The sequence below is a fragment of the Tyto alba genome, unplaced genomic scaffold (assembly GCF_018691265.1).
Source record: "Tyto alba isolate M040663 unplaced genomic scaffold, T.alba_DEE_v4.0 Super-Scaffold_14, whole genome shotgun sequence".
Lineage (NCBI taxonomy): Eukaryota > Metazoa > Chordata > Aves > Strigiformes > Tytonidae > Tyto > Tyto alba.
Genome location: NW_024881276.1, coordinates 51,947,346 through 51,965,804, shown reverse-complemented (window position 1 = coordinate 51,965,804; position 18,459 = coordinate 51,947,346). Strand labels below are relative to the sequence as shown.

General features: G+C 43.4%; 2 protein-coding genes across 3 annotated transcripts in view; one reads left to right on the top strand and one right to left on the bottom strand.

Moving 5' to 3' along the window:
* CMSS1 (cms1 ribosomal small subunit homolog) overlaps positions 1 to 18,459 on the bottom strand; it is a 250,674-nt gene that overhangs the window by 70,759 nt on the left and 161,456 nt on the right. The window lies entirely within an intron of this gene.
* The window catches only part of FILIP1L (filamin A interacting protein 1 like), a 209,928-nt gene that overhangs the window by 35,676 nt on the left and 155,793 nt on the right, over positions 1 to 18,459 (top strand). For both annotated transcript variants that reach the window (XM_042788446.1, XM_033005288.2), the window contains exon 2: positions 15,904 to 16,046. The gene's annotated coding sequence lies outside the window, so the exon portion shown is untranslated. The remainder of the gene's footprint in view (positions 1 to 15,903; positions 16,047 to 18,459) is intronic.

Below are 18,459 nucleotides of genomic sequence, written 5' to 3'. Positions count from 1 at the left end.
CATAAGAGTTAAATGAGAGCTGACTAGCATAACAAGGAGTTAACCCCATAAATAAGTTATTGGAGGGCTCCCTCGTGAGGGATTTCTCGATTGCTATGAAAACCATGTTCCAAATCCAGCTTCTGTTGCTAGAATGAAAACAAATGCTGCAAGGAGTATGATGAGATGAAGGACTTCACACAGCCACTGAATCGAATGATGGAACCTCACATGCTGCTTCAGTTACCAAATTTAATAGTTTTAGTATGGCCTTAAAGACAGGCTTCAAACTGACACTATTCTAGAGCTCATGGCTCACAGATTCCAGGCAATCCATCATCAAAACCCTTCAAAAGTAGCACCCAAATGTAACATCAGCACCTGATGGCATATTATCAAACAGACAGACCTGCACTAAAGCATTCTCCTATAGAAGCTTACATAAAGCCCTCAAAAAATGTGTGTTATCCTAAAATATACTTAGTCACCTCATCTGATCTCAGCAAGCAAGCATGGGTGAATTTACCTCATATGGCTTCAAAATCATTGCTGCAGGTTCAGTGCTTTACAAACAATGCTTCTCTCTCTAAAGTAAAAATGAAAGCTCTTCTCCTTTCATATTCCCTCTTCCATAGAGTTCTTCAAGGTGTCGTCTTCTGCCTAAGACATAAAACTTAAGTCTTGGCCATTTATGCTCACTAAAAGATATGAACTCGTCCATCCTCCCCTACTGCTAGCTTGTTCAAATCCCAACTTTGATCGTTTCTGCCTCTCCAGATTTCCCTTTGGTGACACCTGAGTAAGTGGCTGTATTTTCTCCACACAACTCTGTTTCATCTGTCTTTTTTTCTAATTGAACTGCCAGAAGGTTTTCAAATGGAAGAAAAGTCAAGCTAGAAACCTATTTGGGGGCAAGGGAGCTGCTTGTGGTTTTAACTTTTGAAAATGTGTGGTACATGGGTCATCCAAACTAGCAAGACTTTAAAACTCAAAGGAAAGTAACCGCGATTAACAGATGCTTTTACAAGAGCAGTGGTGAGTAATAACTAGCCACCAGGCAAATTCTAACAAGCCAAACTGGCTAATGATCAAGGAAAGAGATGGTTGCATCCAGCTGCAAAATAAGCACTTTTTTTTTTTTTTTTTTTTTTAAGATTCCACCCCCCCAATCATTCTTTGGAATTCATAGACAGATTTTATTTTCATTTTCTGCAATGAATTATTATAATCATGTCCATCAAGAGATGGAAGTTGTGTTCTAACATTACCAATCCTCTTATCGAAGTATTTTAAATAGTGATCACAGCATTACGAGGAACAGCCAAAGTATGAAGGCACAAGGGTAATGAAAAGGATGCCAAAGCGCGTCCTTTCATAGGAAGAATGAAAAGGCTTAAAGGAAGCACAACTGGATGTCACCACTTAATTGTCAATGCTCAAAAAAGTCAGTTTGGTTGTACCATTTCCTTCACTGTGTTTGTATCAATACTACTAGCTCAAGCTCCAGCTGCTCACCTGGTACTGCACAAAACCTAAAAACATCGATGTTTACCAGTCTCTAACATCTTTCAATTTGTATGTTCATGATGTAGATATCATTTCAGGTGGATCTTGTTAGTAGAATTAGAAGAACAGGTCCAATCTGACAGCCCAAAAGAGGCAAGGCTGCCACAGCTCCATGCTCTCAGGTGCAACCAGTGACAAGGCTGGAAATGTGTTCTTGGTGGGCACAAACACTCTCAGAGCACATGCATGGACTTCACATACACAGACATATACAGCCACCACACAGGTAACACACAGCCCCTCTCTGGCTGAACAGGGGGAGGTCCACTAACAAAAATATAGTTATATTTTATATGTATACACATGTACTTATGTACGTGTGTGTGTATTTATTTATATACACACACATGTCCATGCACATGGATAATACGGATCCCTTCAGCAGCTGGGCTTAGATGCTCAGTCTGCCCAGTAACTGCTCCTGGATCCAAGTCCTCCCAGTTGCTGGCACCTGAACATACAAGCCCCCCAGGGGCACCAGCTCACCCCAGCTGCTGGCACGGACCATCACACACAACCCCCAAGCTGTCTGGGACTCTCCTGCTCCACACACGTGTACCTGGCTCCCAGATCACTTCACCTACTCACTGGCCCGCTCTTTGCCTCCGCTTCCACAGTCAGCTGCACACCCACACTTGCTCCGGGTGCTGCACCAGGGACGCAGGGGTCTCCGGCCTCTGGTCCCACCCCAGTGGCCGGCACTTGGTTGCACTCACTCGGGTGTCCCCAGGTGCTGGCACCCAGGCACACGGGCCCTGCATCCCGCAGTCCCAGCCCAGCTGCTGGCGCCCACCAGACTCCTGCTTGCTCCAGCTGCTGCACCATGGTTTCAGACCCCCATTAGACACACAGAATAGAGAGTCCCTCACCCAGTAAAGAGGTAGAAGGGAATATAAGGAGACAGCAGCACAGCCTGTCCTGTCAGGCACAGGGCACGGCCAGACAAGCATACTGACCAGCAAAGTATTTAGACAGAGTTGTACCTTCTTATGCCCTTAGCCCCCTATTTTCCCACACTCGTTCCTCCCCAAAACACCTAAATGCCTCCCTTTGCCGGTGTTTGGTTCCTCCCTTAAACATCCCATAATAGGTACCGCACAATCCCAAAGTGCTCTTCCCCTGCATCCCATCATGTGTGCCATACGCCTCAGCAGCAACCCCTCCTCAGTCCAAAATTTGCTCTGGTGTTGACGCATCTCGATGGGTCCCAGGCCTGGCTCCTGGGGCCGAGGCTCTCCTGGCACAGCCATGCGAAGGGCCCAGACCCGGTATCCCTTCCTCCTCGTCCTTAGTTCAGGTTTCTGCCTGCCATTGTGCCCCTGTGCTCCCCTGGGCTTGTGGAGGTGGGCTTTTGGCGGGCTGACAGCCACTGTGGTGGCCTGGGAGGAGCCCAGGGAAAGGTACTAGTCGGGATCCCGGGTCTGCCTTTATCTGCACTCACATAACTTAGCAGATGTTCCCATGCAAGAGTGACCTGGCAACCGAAATGCCCCACCCCCAGCTTTCTTTTCCTTTTCAATATATTTACTTTTTGTAATTGGTGAACATCTGCTCTTCCTGTTGAGCATTTGGTATAATTTAGAGGAAAAATGAAAGGCATCTGTATTATAAACACAAACAGAGGCACTGAGATCAGACCAAACAGTGCTCACAAAAAGCGTGAAAATAAATTCCAGCCAAACACAAAGATGAATTTTACAAATTCCAGTACCCCTCTTCTTAGAAGGTGATGCATTAAGCATTTGTCTGTGATCTTTTTAAACTTTTATTATGAGGCAAAGAACTCGATAAATCTCATTTAACATTCACCCTGACTGCGGGTGCCTTCAGCCTGGCCCAACCCAGAGTTCCCAAGCTGGTTTTGACACGGGGGATCCTTTCAGCTGGTCCAGCACATCACCTTGGGGGAGGAGGAGAAGCAGCGGCCAGCGCAGCAGGCCAGCCTCCCTGGCCAACGTGGGCATGCAGAGCTGGGCTGGCCGACCCCACTCCTGCCTGAAGTTATTTTTGCTTTCTGACTGAGCACTGCACGCAGCAGCCAGGTGCACTTGTGGGGAACTGCAAAGCTTTTTGACCACTATTTCCAAGTGTGGGGAAAATTACCACTGCTTATGTACTCTGTCTTTTGCCAAACATGAATCTGGGAGTTCAGCTGAGCTGACATTAATTTTTCTTAGTTAAAGAGCCAAAACATCTTTCTGTCTGACACACTTCTGGCTTCCACCATTGACTACAGAATCTGCTAAAAATTTACATCACCGTCCTGTACCACCTGTACCATTAGGATCAAGCAAGGTGTTTTGTTTAAGTTACAGTTCATAAGGCAGGATCTGGGAATACAGGGACACTGAGAGTCATAAGTACAAGCAGCAGCAGCCTTATACTGCGTTAGCCCCACAGGTCCCAGGTTCTGCACAATACCCAGCTTACCCATGTGATGGTGGACTACCTTGCTGACCTGTGGCTCCTGGAAGGAGGCAGCCCCAAGTGTCTTTAGACAATTCACAATCTTTCCAACTTGTTTCTTAAATTGGAAACTTATTTAAACCTCTCAATTTACAGCACATAATTGTATTGTTTTACACACAGAATCTGTTCATACCATAACCATTGAAGAAGTTGAGTTCTTTGTTTTTTATACCATTTAATGCAATTATGTATCACTTATAGAAGACATACAAGACAAGAAAAGAGAAGCAATTAAGAAGGATCCCTCGCTTAACAAAAACAACATACTGATTACTTGAAAGGTCGCTTCATAATTTGTCAGGAAATGGCAGTGATGTGTATCAATTTCAAAATAATAAGAATTAAATAAATGCAGAAAACCAATTGAAGGAAGGCTGTTATGAAAGCCTTTTACAGCAGCAATAAGCCTCAAACCCTGGAAGACTTAAAATTGCCCAAGACCATATGTTCTTACCAAGTACAAGAACTGGCTTATAAACTGCATGTGAATTAAAAACAAAACAATGGCAATAGTCTTCAGATTATATCTATGATGAGAAATGGCTCACCTAAGAAAAGGATGCCAACCCACCTGCCTCTGCTGTGACTGAGTTTCGGTCGATTGTTACTCTCAGTCAATTTTCTATTACCTTGAGTGATAGTTGACCATACTGATGCTCAGAAAACCAATGTCTCAAGATTAGAAACTTAACTGTTGTATATATATTTATGGAAAAACAGTTTATTTGGTTCATCTCATGATACCTGAGAACAACCCATGAGGGCATACCAATGTGAATATATGTGACAGAAAACACTAGCTCCCTCTTTAAATAGTTTTGCTTGGCAAAGTGCAAAGGGGTTATTGCAGACTTCTCTGCCCATACGACTAATGAGGGATGACTTCAGGTTAGCGAGGTTAAGGGAACAGCTGAAAGCAGCAGTTCTATTCTTAACTATTTTTAATTCAGAGGACCCTAAACACTGCCCAACAAGGAGTAAATTTGAACTAAACAGAGCAGTGGGGGTTTTGTGCTCCCCTCTTCCCTGATTAAATTTTAGAGAACCTGTGAAAAGGACAGTTAATTGGTACCACCCCCAATTGAACCTCTGGGTCTGTCCCTGCTGTAACTGAAAGGGGGAATTGAGTTTTTGCTACTCTCAAAACCAGCATTCTGCAGCAGCAGATAACGCTTCTGCATTTTTCTTACATCCACTGCTAATGAACTTGATGAAGTGGTCTACAACCCTCTACTGACTCAGTATCAGCCAAGTCTGTTTTGGTAACCATGTGCTTCTTCCCTTTTCGCTGTTTCCTCTAAAGCTGATCCATATTTCTAGTGGTCCCAGTGACTTTAGTGAGAGCCACCAGAAACTCTTAGAGATGCTACTTTAAAAACAAAATAAACAAAAAAGCAAAACCAAGAGACGCAAATGCAAAACAGGTTTGCTTTACTTGGTCTGACTAAGCATAAAACAGCAACATAAAAAACCTACTTGAAAAAAATCGCTATAAAATCCCTGCTTCCTTCAATATTATAGTCCACCTGAATCCTGCATGTAGGGGTAACAGTAAAACAGCCTTTAGACACTTCCAGACAGCTCACTACAATTTCTCCTGTGGTAAGCAGACTAACATCAGCCAGTAAAACTATATGATTCTCAATAAACCAACTACAGGTGTCATTAAAGTAATGGGAACACACAGCAGGGGAAAGCTGGGGCTCAACACTAGTGTCGGCGTGTCTTGGGCTTCTCTACACTCAACTCATTTCTAGATATTCCAACATGCTCCAAATTGTGAAGTTTACATGGGAAACCTTTCAGACTTCCCTAAACTTATTTCTCTCATATCAAAAAGTAACAGCTGAAGTTTTGAAATATTTTAGTTCAATCAGTGTGATGAAAATCTCACTATAGGGAGAGGAAAAAAAAAAAAAAAAAGAAATGGTTGATTTTGGCTATGGTTGCTGCTACTGTTGTTTTGTTGCACTTTGTTTTAAGTAAAGCTACATTTTTTAACAGTGACAGAGCTCAGCAACAATTTATTAGCTATAACTTGTGTACTTTATCTTTGTTAGATTCTCCATCACCTGAAGCCTTTAAATCAGTATCGGACACCTCCTTAGCAGATAAGCTGTAGATGAGCCAAGTTTATTGAGCTGTATAAAAGCCTGCTAGATTAGCTTCTATGCTTTGTGTTTATGTAAGATTGCAACCATGACATAATGTCTTTAACCTCAAATATCTACTGAGCTATAAAATACCCAAAATACAAAGGCCCTAGGAGCTGCTAACTATAATGGACATAAAGGTCATAAAGGTGGGTATGTAAACCAGACTGGTATATGACAAACAAGATAATCGAGTGCAGTAACTCTAGACAGGGGTAACTTCAGTGAGGTATGGAAAAATACTGTAAGCACTACTGTGCTGTAAATACAGTGCTGAAAATAAAAATTCACATATTATAAGAGGACAAACCCAACTACAGAACATATCTGTCTTACCACAGCCATGGCAACTCTAAGAGAAAACACACACAATGACCTGAAATAGTAGCAACTTCGTCCAATTAAGAACATTGCTTATAAGGGAACAAGTAAGAGCCGGCTGACCACATCCCATAAAAGCTGGGAATATTTTCTGTTTCCAGACAGTGCTTCAATGTCTTTACTATTTTTACAGAAAATAAAAGAAAACAAAGAAAAGAAAAAGGAAAAAAAAAAAAAAAAAAGGTGGGCTTGTCCCTGATTTTACAGTCCCTGAGTGCATGAAGTCAACGAGCTGAGCATATGCACATTTCAGGGACTTCTCTTAATCCAAACCATCACATTTTCACCCACCTTGGAACCCACTGGTAAATACAAACTCCCTTAACCAGACCCTGATCCAACCCTTATACAAGCATCCCACTCCTTTCCCTCACCAAAGAGACAATGACCTGCTCACACAAATCAGCTGACAAATTCAAAATGAAACAGCTGAATGCGCCCAGTCAGGGATTAACTTGCATTTCAGCCCTGTCTACCCACTGAACAGCCTCCACATTACTGAGATTCACCACTCTAACACCATTAACCGCAGTGAATTTGTAAGAAATGCTATGCACAACTGCATAGACCTGTAAGAATGGTTTTACAAGGTTGATTTGAGTGTTTAACATCTGTCTATCAGACACTGTCTGTTATCACTGCTGGCCAATTTCGAAAGAGAGAGAGGTCCTGAAGACAGCAAGCTCCTAAAAATCCGCTGAGGAATCAATGCAAAGAAAGGAGATTATAATCAGAGCCTGTGTGGGGAAAAACTAAACAGGGGAACTCTGCCTTTATGAGTCTTATTTGGTGGTACAGCACCAACATTGCTTCTGACTGGACGTAGCAGACACTGGCCTAGGGGAGGTTTCAGTGGGGAGCACAGCGTGAGGCTGAGGTTACTGCAGAGCTGGAAGTACCCAAGCAGAGAAGGACACACATCTCATCATCAGTACTTCTTCAGGCCACAAACAGTTTAGATTTGCTTGGGTAACCATAATATATTTTTCTATTAGCAAATGACAATGCATGTACGTTCACAAGTTCTCGACATCTGAGCAAAAATCCAAACCAGAAAAACCTAACTAGAATGAAGTATTATTGACCACCTCCTACAATAAATCTAACTGTAACAGACGTAAGCTTACTCATATACTGCACTGGACATTTAAATATTGTCTAGCAAGCAAAAATAAGAGCTAATTCAATTATTATTTTTTTTCCTTTAAAAAAAGTCATACAAATGTGAAACTTTGAAAAGCTGACACATGCATATACCCCTCATGTCTTTACCATGACTAAGACAAGCAACAGTCACATTTACAAGTACTTCAGGATTTTGTGAAAACAAGATTAACATGGAAACTGTTCTGCAGCTCAGTGACCTGATGGAACCAACTCAATGCACCTGCTGTGAACATATTCCTTCCCAGTAATGCAAGCCTATAAGCCACCAAATAGGAAGGAAAAAATGGCAAAACAACAGAGGGTTTTTTGCAATTAATAACCAGTAATCATAATACGGTTTGGGTTGGAAGGGACCTTAAAGATCATCTAGTTCCAACCCCCCTGCCATGGGCAGGGACCCCTTCCCCCCGCCCAGGGTGCTCCCAGCCCCGTCCAACCCGGCCTTGAACCCTTCCAGGGAGGGGGCAGCCACAGCTGCTCTGGGCACCCTGTGCCGGTGCCTCACCACCCTCACAGGAAAGAATTTCTTCTTTATAGCTAATCTAAATCTACCCTATGTCAGTTTAAAACCATCACCCCTTGTCCTATCTCACTCCACTCCCTGACAAAGAGTCCCTCCCCACCTTCCCTGTAGCCCCCTGTGAGCACTGGCAGGCCGCTATAAGGTCTCCCTGGAGCCTTCTCTTCTCCAGGCTGAACAACCCCAACTCTCTCAGCCTGGCCTCACAGGGGAGGTGCTCCAGTCCCCCAATCATCTTCATGGCCTCCTCTGGACCCACTCAAGCAAGTCCATGTCCTTCTTGTGTTGGCGCCTCCAGAGCTGAACACAGTACCTCCCTCGACCTGCTGGCCACACTTCTCTTGATGCAGCCCAGGACACGGTTGGCTTTCTGGGCTGCGAGCATGCATTGGTGGCTCACAGTCACTTTTCCATTCACTGATACCCCCAAGTCCTCCTCTGCAGGGATGCTCCCAATCCACTCCTCACCCAGCCTGTATTTGTGCCTGGGATTGCCCCGACCCATGTGCAGGACCTTGCACTTGGCCTTGTTGAACTTCATGCGGTTTGCACGGGCCCAGCTCTCATGTCTGTCACGATCCCTCTGGATGGCATCCCTTCCCTCCAGTGTGTCAACTGCACCACACAGCTTGGTATTGTCGGCAAACTTGTTGAGGGTGATCTCAATCCCGTTGTCCATGTCGCCAACAAAGATGTTAAAGAGCACTGGTCCCAGTACTGACCCCTGAGGAATGTCATTCACCACAGATCTTCAGCTGGGGATGGAGTTGTTGACCGCAACTCTTGAGCAACCATCCAGCCAACTCCTTATCCACTGAGTGGTCCATCCATCAATTCTATGTCTCTCCAACTTAGAGACAAGGATGTTGTGTGGGATAGTGTCAGATACTTTGCACAAGTCCACAAGTTCCTTATCCACCAACGCCATAATCCCATCACAGAAGGCCACCAAATTTGTGAGGCACGATTTGCCCTTATTGAAGCGATGTTGGTTGTCACCAACCACTCCTTTATTTTCTACATAGCTGGCATAGTTTCCAAGAGGATCAACTACAAAATCTTGCTGGGCACAGATGTGAGACTGACTGGCTGTAGTTTCCCGGGTCTTCTTTTTTCCCTTTTTGAAAAATGAGGATTATGTTTCCCCTCTTCCAGTCAGCAGGAACTTCACCAGACTGCCATGACTTCTCAAATATGATTGGGACTGCTATTTTTTAACCTGCTTACTGGCTTCTAAAAAGTTGTCATTTAGATGTCTAGAATACCTTATTTCTCATGACTACTTGATCTAGCTCTTCAATCTGAAATCCTAACAACTGCTGCTGTTTGAACTGTCCAGAACATTACTTGCACATGCTTTATAAAAATGGCATTTGCTAGTAGAAGCAGAGCTTCTAAAGCTTGGGGGAAACAGCCTTGGGGTTTTCCCCTTCTGAGAGCTTAAAGTTTTATGAGTGAACCTAAAGGACTGCCAGACTTCTAAAGTGACAACACATTACGAAAGAATTTCCTATGTGTTTTGCAAATTTGAAGTCAGTCACATTTCACAACTGACATCAGGGTTTTTAATATCAGCTCTAATGAAATATAATTCTCCAATGACATAGCTGTGAAGTACAGCATTTTCATTTCACTAGCTGTCAGAGAGGTTTTGGCCTTATTATTATTATTACTTAGGTAGAGCCAGAAGTGTTCTCTAGGCCCTGTGTGGACATGTCTGAAGACAAGGCCTTTTCCTTGTATCTGCTGTAAACACCAAAGCTGCAGGGTATTCAGCCTAACAGAACAGGTCAGATGCATTTTCACATGACTGTTATGGCCAAGTCATACCTTAGGACACAAGAATATGAATACAGTGTAAGGAATAGCTTGCCTTCATCTTCTCTACGGTTACAATTTCACTAAATCTCTTTGGGTGGGATTGGATAGTTTCACTGTTTTGTAAAAAAACCCTACAGTCAATGAAGAAATTCCAGCCACCACCAAAACCCTGAAGGGAGCAGGAGGCAAACTGAGGATTAAACGGATGGTGTTGTTTTTAAATCTAGCTCTTGTTGAGGTCATATTTCTTCTGCTGGATGAGAGTGGGATATTTATTTTAAAAGTACAGGTACACACACAGCTCACGACAGTTTAACTGTACATCGATAGAAATCAGAAATCTCCCATTTGCAAATGACTGAACTAAGTATGTAACTGCGAAGAGCTCTTCCTTCCCTTAACCCTGACAATCCAAGAAGCAGGGATGGGAGAAAAAGCGAAACTTCTCCTTCCCTGAGGCCTATATCCCCTTGACTGAGATGAAATCAGAGCATGGCAGACATCAGTTGGAAGGGGAGCCTTGCCTACTCAAAAGCCGCAGAGTAGTTGGTAGAAGCACCTGACACAGGCACTTTTTTCTGAATTTGCTGTGGGTACACGCAAAGACAATAGCGATGATAGCTCAACGCACGTGCTTCTTCAGGACTCTGATAGTGTTACTTTGGGAATGAAATGTGCCTCAGCGTGGTCATTCTCAAGACATTTGATGGCTCTGAAGACTGTACATTGTGCTCTAGGGCTGAGCAACAACCCCAGTGTCACTCAGTGCTCAGGGATCCTGACACCCGGGGGACTCCTCTGCACACAGATCCAGCTCCAGTTTAAGAGGGAATCTGAAAGGGGTATCTCATGGCACAGTACACAGAGACAAATCTAGGCCTGACCTGACAAAACACACACGAAGAAGAAACAGATGAGAGATCCTGACAAATACAAAGGGGAAGCCACTGTTGCTAATCTAAATGCAACATCTCCGAGTGGTGATCGTGAGTGGAAAACAGCAGGGCACAGCATCTCCATCCCAGGGGTGAGACATACACACTCATCTTGAGTGGGAGAAAGAATGAGAACCAGTATTTGGCACATTAAATTGAGAGGTGGAGAGAAAAGCCTTCAAAAACCACAAGGGACAGATGTATGGCAAGAGTTAACATCATGGTTCACTGGTGGGGTGTTGGCCTCCTCTACAACTCTTGTGGTAACACCTTGTTGGATTCATAAAATGTAAAAGCAGTAGATCAGTAGCAACTTCCCCTTTGGACTGGACTCTGAGGACCCATGCCTTCTTTTTTCATCCTTCTGAAATCCTCAAGGATCTTTTTCATGGGTGTCTGCAGTACCTGAACTGCAGCCTAACCATAGTTTGAATTCTTAGTGAACAACAGCTGCACATCAGCTCCATTTGGGGCTACAGCAGAAGCTGAAAATAAACCATGTTTAATTTTTCTAGTTTGGGGGGTGGGTGAGGGGGGGAAGAGTCTGCATAATACATTATGGTGCAGCTTGAAGTGGTGGTGGTTGTCTATTTTGGTGCTGCAGTTCATTTCCAAAAAGATAGCTGTGCAGGATGAAGTAAGTGTTACCCTTCAGTTTCTCTAGACTGCTGACAAACATTAGACCCGTCTCCAATGCTGATGGAACACAGAACAGAAAATACAGTGCATGACCTCCTCAAAACAGTCAAAAACTTTGGTTGTCTCTGGAGGATGCTCTGGGAAGAGGTGGAGGACAAATGGGGTCTGGCAGTCTTTTCCAGCTCCATGCAACCAAGTGTAAGTTAGTAAAAACACAGATCTCCTCACCTCTGAGGGGCTGTTTGAAGCTTGCAGGGGGCAACACAGCAGGGAAAAAACTGCCGTGCATGTCTGCTCTCCACCAGACCCAAGAGATCATGGTTAGGACTTGCTAACACACTTGCTGGAGGCTTTGCCTCAGAAAGGAGAGAATCAAAACCATGTAAGGATGGCAGGGTTTGGCCCATTGTAAATGCTGGCATTTATAATGGAGAACAGAGTGTCACTGTTACAGACACTTATGATTTGCTTTTCACAATATCATGTAGTGATGCTTTGTACTGAGATTTCATACAGTAGTTCCTTAAGTAATTGCATTTTCTACTAGTGGGAAATGGGTCTGAATTGACCATACCCGAAAAGCTATTGTCCCAACAATTACATTTCCATAATCATTTACCAACATTTGTTTCAAGGCACTGCCATTTCTTAAAAGCTCTCTTGCCTCTATTAGAGGACAATGTAAGCCTGAAACCAACAAAATACTCCCCTCCAAGGACAACATCCCTTTCATCATGCACTGAAGTAATAAATGACTTAAGGAAGGGGTAAAATTAGTTAACTGGTTGCCAAAACTATCTAGAGTCCCTGCCTGTGAACTCAAAAAGTACTATTTCTCACATGGCTCTATAGTCTTCATATGCAAAGTTATACTAAAACGGTATTAAAACTCCTACATCTTCTACCCACACAAATGGAGCAGTCCCCGCCTACCTCTCCACAGCTTCCAGCCTCAAATATCCTGGCATAAAATGATCAGACAAAATAGGTGACTTATGTTTTTATTGGTTCCTCCAGACTATGACGACATTTCCTAAAACATTGAGCCAGGAAACTATTAATGTCTCTGAAAAAGTGGAAAGGGTCAGGCTATTTCAAAGGGCATGTGTTTGCTAAGAAGCCTTTGTTACATATGTATAGACCACTTAGGATTCATTTAATAATAATGAAAGTATCTAGCATTCAAATAATATTTCTAACTTTAAGATATATTATGAACATATCTGTAACACCTCTGAATTAAGAAAGTATTACCTCTCTTCACCTTCTTGAGAATTAAAATAAGGTTAGTCAGCTTGCCTAAGATTTTCTAAAGTAGCATATCCATTCCAAAATCAGAATTCCCTGCAAATCTGTATGTGCTCCCAACCTCAGGCTATTATTGGACAGACAAATGGAAACGGTCTCAACTTATCAACATTTAGAAAAGGAAGACCAGAAAGAATATCTTAGCTGTGCTGGCCTGCATTTGGCAGCACAAGTCAGGTCATGCATTTGCAGGTCAGGTCAGAGATTCCTTTAAAAAAGCTCTGTGTGTTTTATATACGAACACTAAACCAAACCAGTTGGTACTTTAACATGAGCATAGCACACTGCATATGAGATAAAGTGGGATCCTACAGAGGCTCCACAAAACCTTCTAATTTTCTAGTGTGTACTACATGTATATACCTCTTTGTTTTGGCTCCTTTGTCAGTAGGTCTAGGAATTATCAAGGGGGACACAAAGGACTTGCACAGAAGCTTTGGAAGTAAGGGTGCTCCAAAGGCATCACCACTTCTTCCATGGCCAGATTAATTTCACCCACAAACCCAATTCTGATCCTGACTTCATGAATATGCACGAAGGTCAGTTCCCTAACACGGGGGTGCAAAGGAGATTTAAACCCAACCTGCTTACAGCGTATACAGTATAACACATTTTACACAGAAGAGAGTGCTGAGGCATCCTAAAAGAAGTACAAGTCGCTCAGCTCTCACTGACTGAAGAACCTCACTCATCTGTCACATCTCAAACAACCACAATCCGATCACACCACAAACACTGCTGGTAAAAATCCCACTATTGCACAGTGCCATCTCCTGGGCAAGCAAGACTGGCAACACCCCCTCACGCCTCCCTTCTCTCTCGCAGCATCCATCGCTTCGGCATCATCTCCCGTGTGCTGGCAGGCCAGGCATTACCTCTGCTCTCAGGAGGCAGGCCATGAATTCACGGAAAGAAGAGCAGATTGTTTACCGCTCCCACCACGAAACGTGAAACTCAGTAGCCTGCTCTTGAGAGAGGCAGTATCTGCGCACGCAAGCCCCACACAAACCCATGGGATTCAGTTCACTCCGGGTTGCTGGCTAATCACAAATTAGCAATCAGGGCTTCCTTTCAACATCCAAACAGGAAATGGGAGTGGAGGAAGTGAAACCTTAATAATTTCTTGCATGTTAACAGGTTACAGGAGCCACTCCAATAAAAAAGTTTTGCTAAGTGAATTTAAGCTTAGCACATTGTCTGCTCCAATGGCAAGTATTTATCTTTAAAACCAAGGTGTGCATCTTGGAAAGAAACCAGACGCAAAAATTTCCAGGATCAGAAGACATCAAGCTCTGAACTAAAGTTGAGGACCCTACCTCACTCTCATCACAAGTGTTGAGATTACAATCACCAAACCAGAGATGGTAAACCTGGCAATCTCTCGTGAAACAGTCATAAAAAAACCAAACCAAACCACAAAAAAAATAAACATCAAAAAAAAATATTAAAAAAAAAAAAATCAAAACCCAAACAGGATTAGAAGGGTAACCTTTTAGTTATCACAAACTGCTAAATCCATAACAACCTCTGACAAAGGAGCAAGAAAATCAGACTTAATGTGTTAGCTCCATTTCTCTCCACAGTCTTTCAGGGCCACTGTACTCATTGGCTCTGCATATCCTCTAACATCTACCTGGCCACACAGTAAAGGGTCAGAAAAGCTGGGGACTGAAGTCCCTGTGGGACAACAAGAAGCCTTAAAGGCCTGAAGGAGCAAAGGACTCTCAGGTCTCCATGCCAATACAGCGAGGAACATCACTCTCCATCTTCAGGCCACCACATCACAGGCTATGGCGAAAGTGAAAAGCCTGGCCCATCACACACTCCTAATTTGGTGGTATCTTCACTGCAGGAGGAAGAAGAAAGGCTTGGTGCAGCTGTTGAGTAATTCTCAAGAGTTTGGGACAGATGAAAGGCCAGTCTCCTGGTTGCCTGGAGATATTAAGACAGATTAGGGACAAAAGTAAGATGACTTTTATGGGTGGATGCAGATTGATGATTTGAAGGAGCAAAAGTGCCCCAGGACAAGAAGGTAGAAACTAATTTTTTATAGATGTGCCCAGCAGAAAAAAAACAAAAAAACAAAAAAAAAAAAAAAACAACAAAAAAAAACCCACCCACCAACACAAAAAACCTCTTCAAGTTGTAACACTCCACAGTACAGAAAGAGATGATTTAAGTGGGCTGCATGGAGCACAGAACAAAGGCAAAGGAATTCGGGGAAAAAAAACCTGCTGTCAATATATCCCCTGCACAATCTCATTATCTCCCAGGGATGCAAGCAAGAACAGACATATAACAGTTTCCATGGCCCACAATAAACTGGCTGGAGTAAATAAGGAGCTAAAACTGCGTGGGTGCATGCTCTGCATTATGGAGTGTGAAGGTAGGTTTCTTCCTTAGTTTCAGCAGTGGAAACACAGGCAATCCTAGTTTCAATGCAGCATTTACCATAAAGTGCTGTCTGCCATAAACCACCTCAATGCACTTGTGTAACAAGTGAGGTTCACATGTGGCTGGACACGTGGACCTCACTGTGGACTCTCGTATTATTGCTCTGAGCAACAGAAAAGGGGAGAAAATCTGTTTTACATGTGAACTTCCATCCTGGATTCTACAGAGTCAAATCGTTTTCACAGTAGGCATTTTCTGTTTCCAAAGTGATGGAAGGCAGATTAGATATTCAATCAGCCTGGGCTTCAGACCACTCATTAGCAAAAATTCTCCAGGAGAATTTTAAAAGCTGAAAAACAATGACTTTGTAAGACTGCTGGGTTTGGTGGGGTTTTTGTTTGTTTTTTTTAAGACTCAGTCACAGGTAGGTATTACCTCTTTCACTGGAAGCACTGATACTCCTTCCAGAGGACTCATATTGCTACCCTGCACTCCGGGACTCACAGTATCAGCTGCGTCTACCCACTTACTTCTGTGGAGTCACTGACTACCTCATTCATTTCTCTCTTAGGATGTTTGTATCCAGGGCAGCAATGCCACTTCCTACTACGTGAGAAAGACCATGACAACTTTGTGGTACTGCCACCTGCTCTGTTCCCAAAATGATGGCATCTGCCAGAACATTCAGGTTTCCAGCCTGTGATGCTCCAGCAGGTTAGTTGATCTTCAGTTAACTTCCATAGTACTAAATGCTTTTCCTTAAGCCAGATTTCCAGTTTTCCTTCCCTCTCTTCCCAAGGAGCAAGGTGAGAGTTTCCAGACAAGGTTACTTTGGTAATGCGTGCTGAAGAGCTCGTACCTGTTTAGCAGCTATGACTGCATCAACAATCCACTGCCAAAATATGAAGGAGGAAATGTGCTTAACAATTCTTAGTGAGGGACAAATTATGATCCATGTCCTCCTTGTCCTACATTCACACAACATCCAAGCCCACATGTTCCATTCACTTAAGCGTCTAACGGAAGATGTAGTTGTGACGAGTTTCTCTGGACCTGACACCAAGTAGCTGTTAAATAATATTAAGAATGATTTCACCATGAGATGCTTGTACTGGCTCTTGCCCAAAAACTTCTTATATATTGCATATATTACTGTTTTGCTGCAACTGCTGTCTCAAAGCAAAGCAAGAACTTTGACAAATATATGCATGAGATCATCCAGATGAGGAGATTGTATGTTTGCAGAGGTGTGGTAATACTTGACAAAACAGATTATCTTTTTCAGTCTGTCTTCCAAAATAAAGATTTTCTTGGACGATGAACTCAGAGGTTCCCAGAGTTTTGTCCATGGAGGGCAACTTAATGGGTGGGACATAATGCTAGGAGCTGCATAACGAAAATCAATCTGCATGACAGTGCAGAACAGCCACACTTTGAAAATCCCTCTGAGGGTCATACTTAGCAGCTTTCCAGTTTAGCCCCTGGGATCCCCTGACTCAGATGCTGAATTCTTGTGAGGAATATAATTGATCCTTGTGGGGTTTCTTTTCCTCCTCAAAGACACCTTTCAGAAGGTTTTCTCTGTGATGACTACTGCGCTCTGTTTTACACAAGCAGGAGACTGACAAGGCAAGAACAGACATGCTAACCTTTCAATTTTATAACGTACTTGTAAATGTCCATAAGCTCAAAACAAGTCATAGTCTTTATTGAGAAGGCCTCCAGTTCTAGAAGCAGCTCATGTTATATTTGGGTGGTGGTGGAGGGGAAGAGGCTCTTACTGCTTAAATCTTTGGTAGACTTTTAAAGTTTATTTTCATAGTTTGAAGGCTCAGGAAGGTAATGATAACTTTCAGTATTCTCTAGAATACCACTGTCATTGTGGTCTTGTTGAGTTATTTACATGATGTGGTTTCTCTGTGCCACAAACATACACAAAGAGGAAATATTTCTGCCTTGCATTATCTCTGCAAGCAAGAGATAGCCTACAGAGGGAATAGTGACAGCTGTGGAGATGTACTGCTCTTAAAGATATCAGCCTCCATTCACATCTCCTCAAGTGGAGGTGACAACTGTAAACTGCACCTAAGATTTGAGCACACAACTGTGCCAGTCAGATGACAATTCAGTCATGGAAAAGTAAGATAACATTTTAGGCTTAGAAGCGCTCTCCTGCACTTACACTCCCTGGGTGTATTTTCAGTGGGCTCTCATTCACAGCTGCACACAGATTCACAAAATAAGAGATGTTAGCAACTGTTCTCCAGTTTGCAGGGTTGGCAGGAAGGCTTGATCAGCTGGTATGCCTGTGTCTGCTATTAACAAGGCTGCAGCTTACTTAACTTCAGGCAAATTAATGGAGAACATCTACCTTAGTCCTTATGTACAAGTAGGTGTAACAAATTCCCTTTCACCAACAGAAACTAACAGAAGAACAAACTAAGTCTTTCTCAGCAAACTTTCCCCCCTTTTTTTTTTTTTTTTTTGTGGGGAAAAACCACCAGTGAAATGAAGAAGCAAACAGATAAAAATGTCTGGAACATCCTCTTTACTCACAAAAGCTCTGCTACGTGAGGAGACCTGGCATCAGCCCCACATTCCCCCAAGACACAAGGGACTCCATCAGGGTGCGAGCTCCAGTCCTCAACAAAAAAATTCTTTTGTCTCTGTTAGTCTGGAAGCCCTCCCAGTGAACTTCTCAAGTTCTGGGCAGGAAAGCACGTGTTGGGTCACACAGTCCTGTCATGCTTGATCACAGGGTAGTGCCTGTGGTTGGAGGACTGAGTGACAACAGGAACAGTGTTCTGCTATGGTTGGAGCACCCTTGTTAAAAGGCTGTCTGTCAGTAGCAGGCATGACTGGCTGGCAGAGATCTGGCTTAAGTGGATAACCTCCTTTTTGCTCTCCATCCCACGTGACATGGCTGGTTGAGAAATCATGGCTCATTCTGTCTCAAGTACCTGCCCTGCCTCCTTGCTGAAGAGAAGAAAAGCAGCTTCCTGTTGTAAAATGGGTGTGATCCAGGTTAAGCTGTGGAGGAAAGTGAGGCCAAAGCCTCAAGTGATGGTCTCACGTTCACTGCATGCACTCTGCCAGGTCTGGTCACCGAGCCAGACAACTCTCAGAA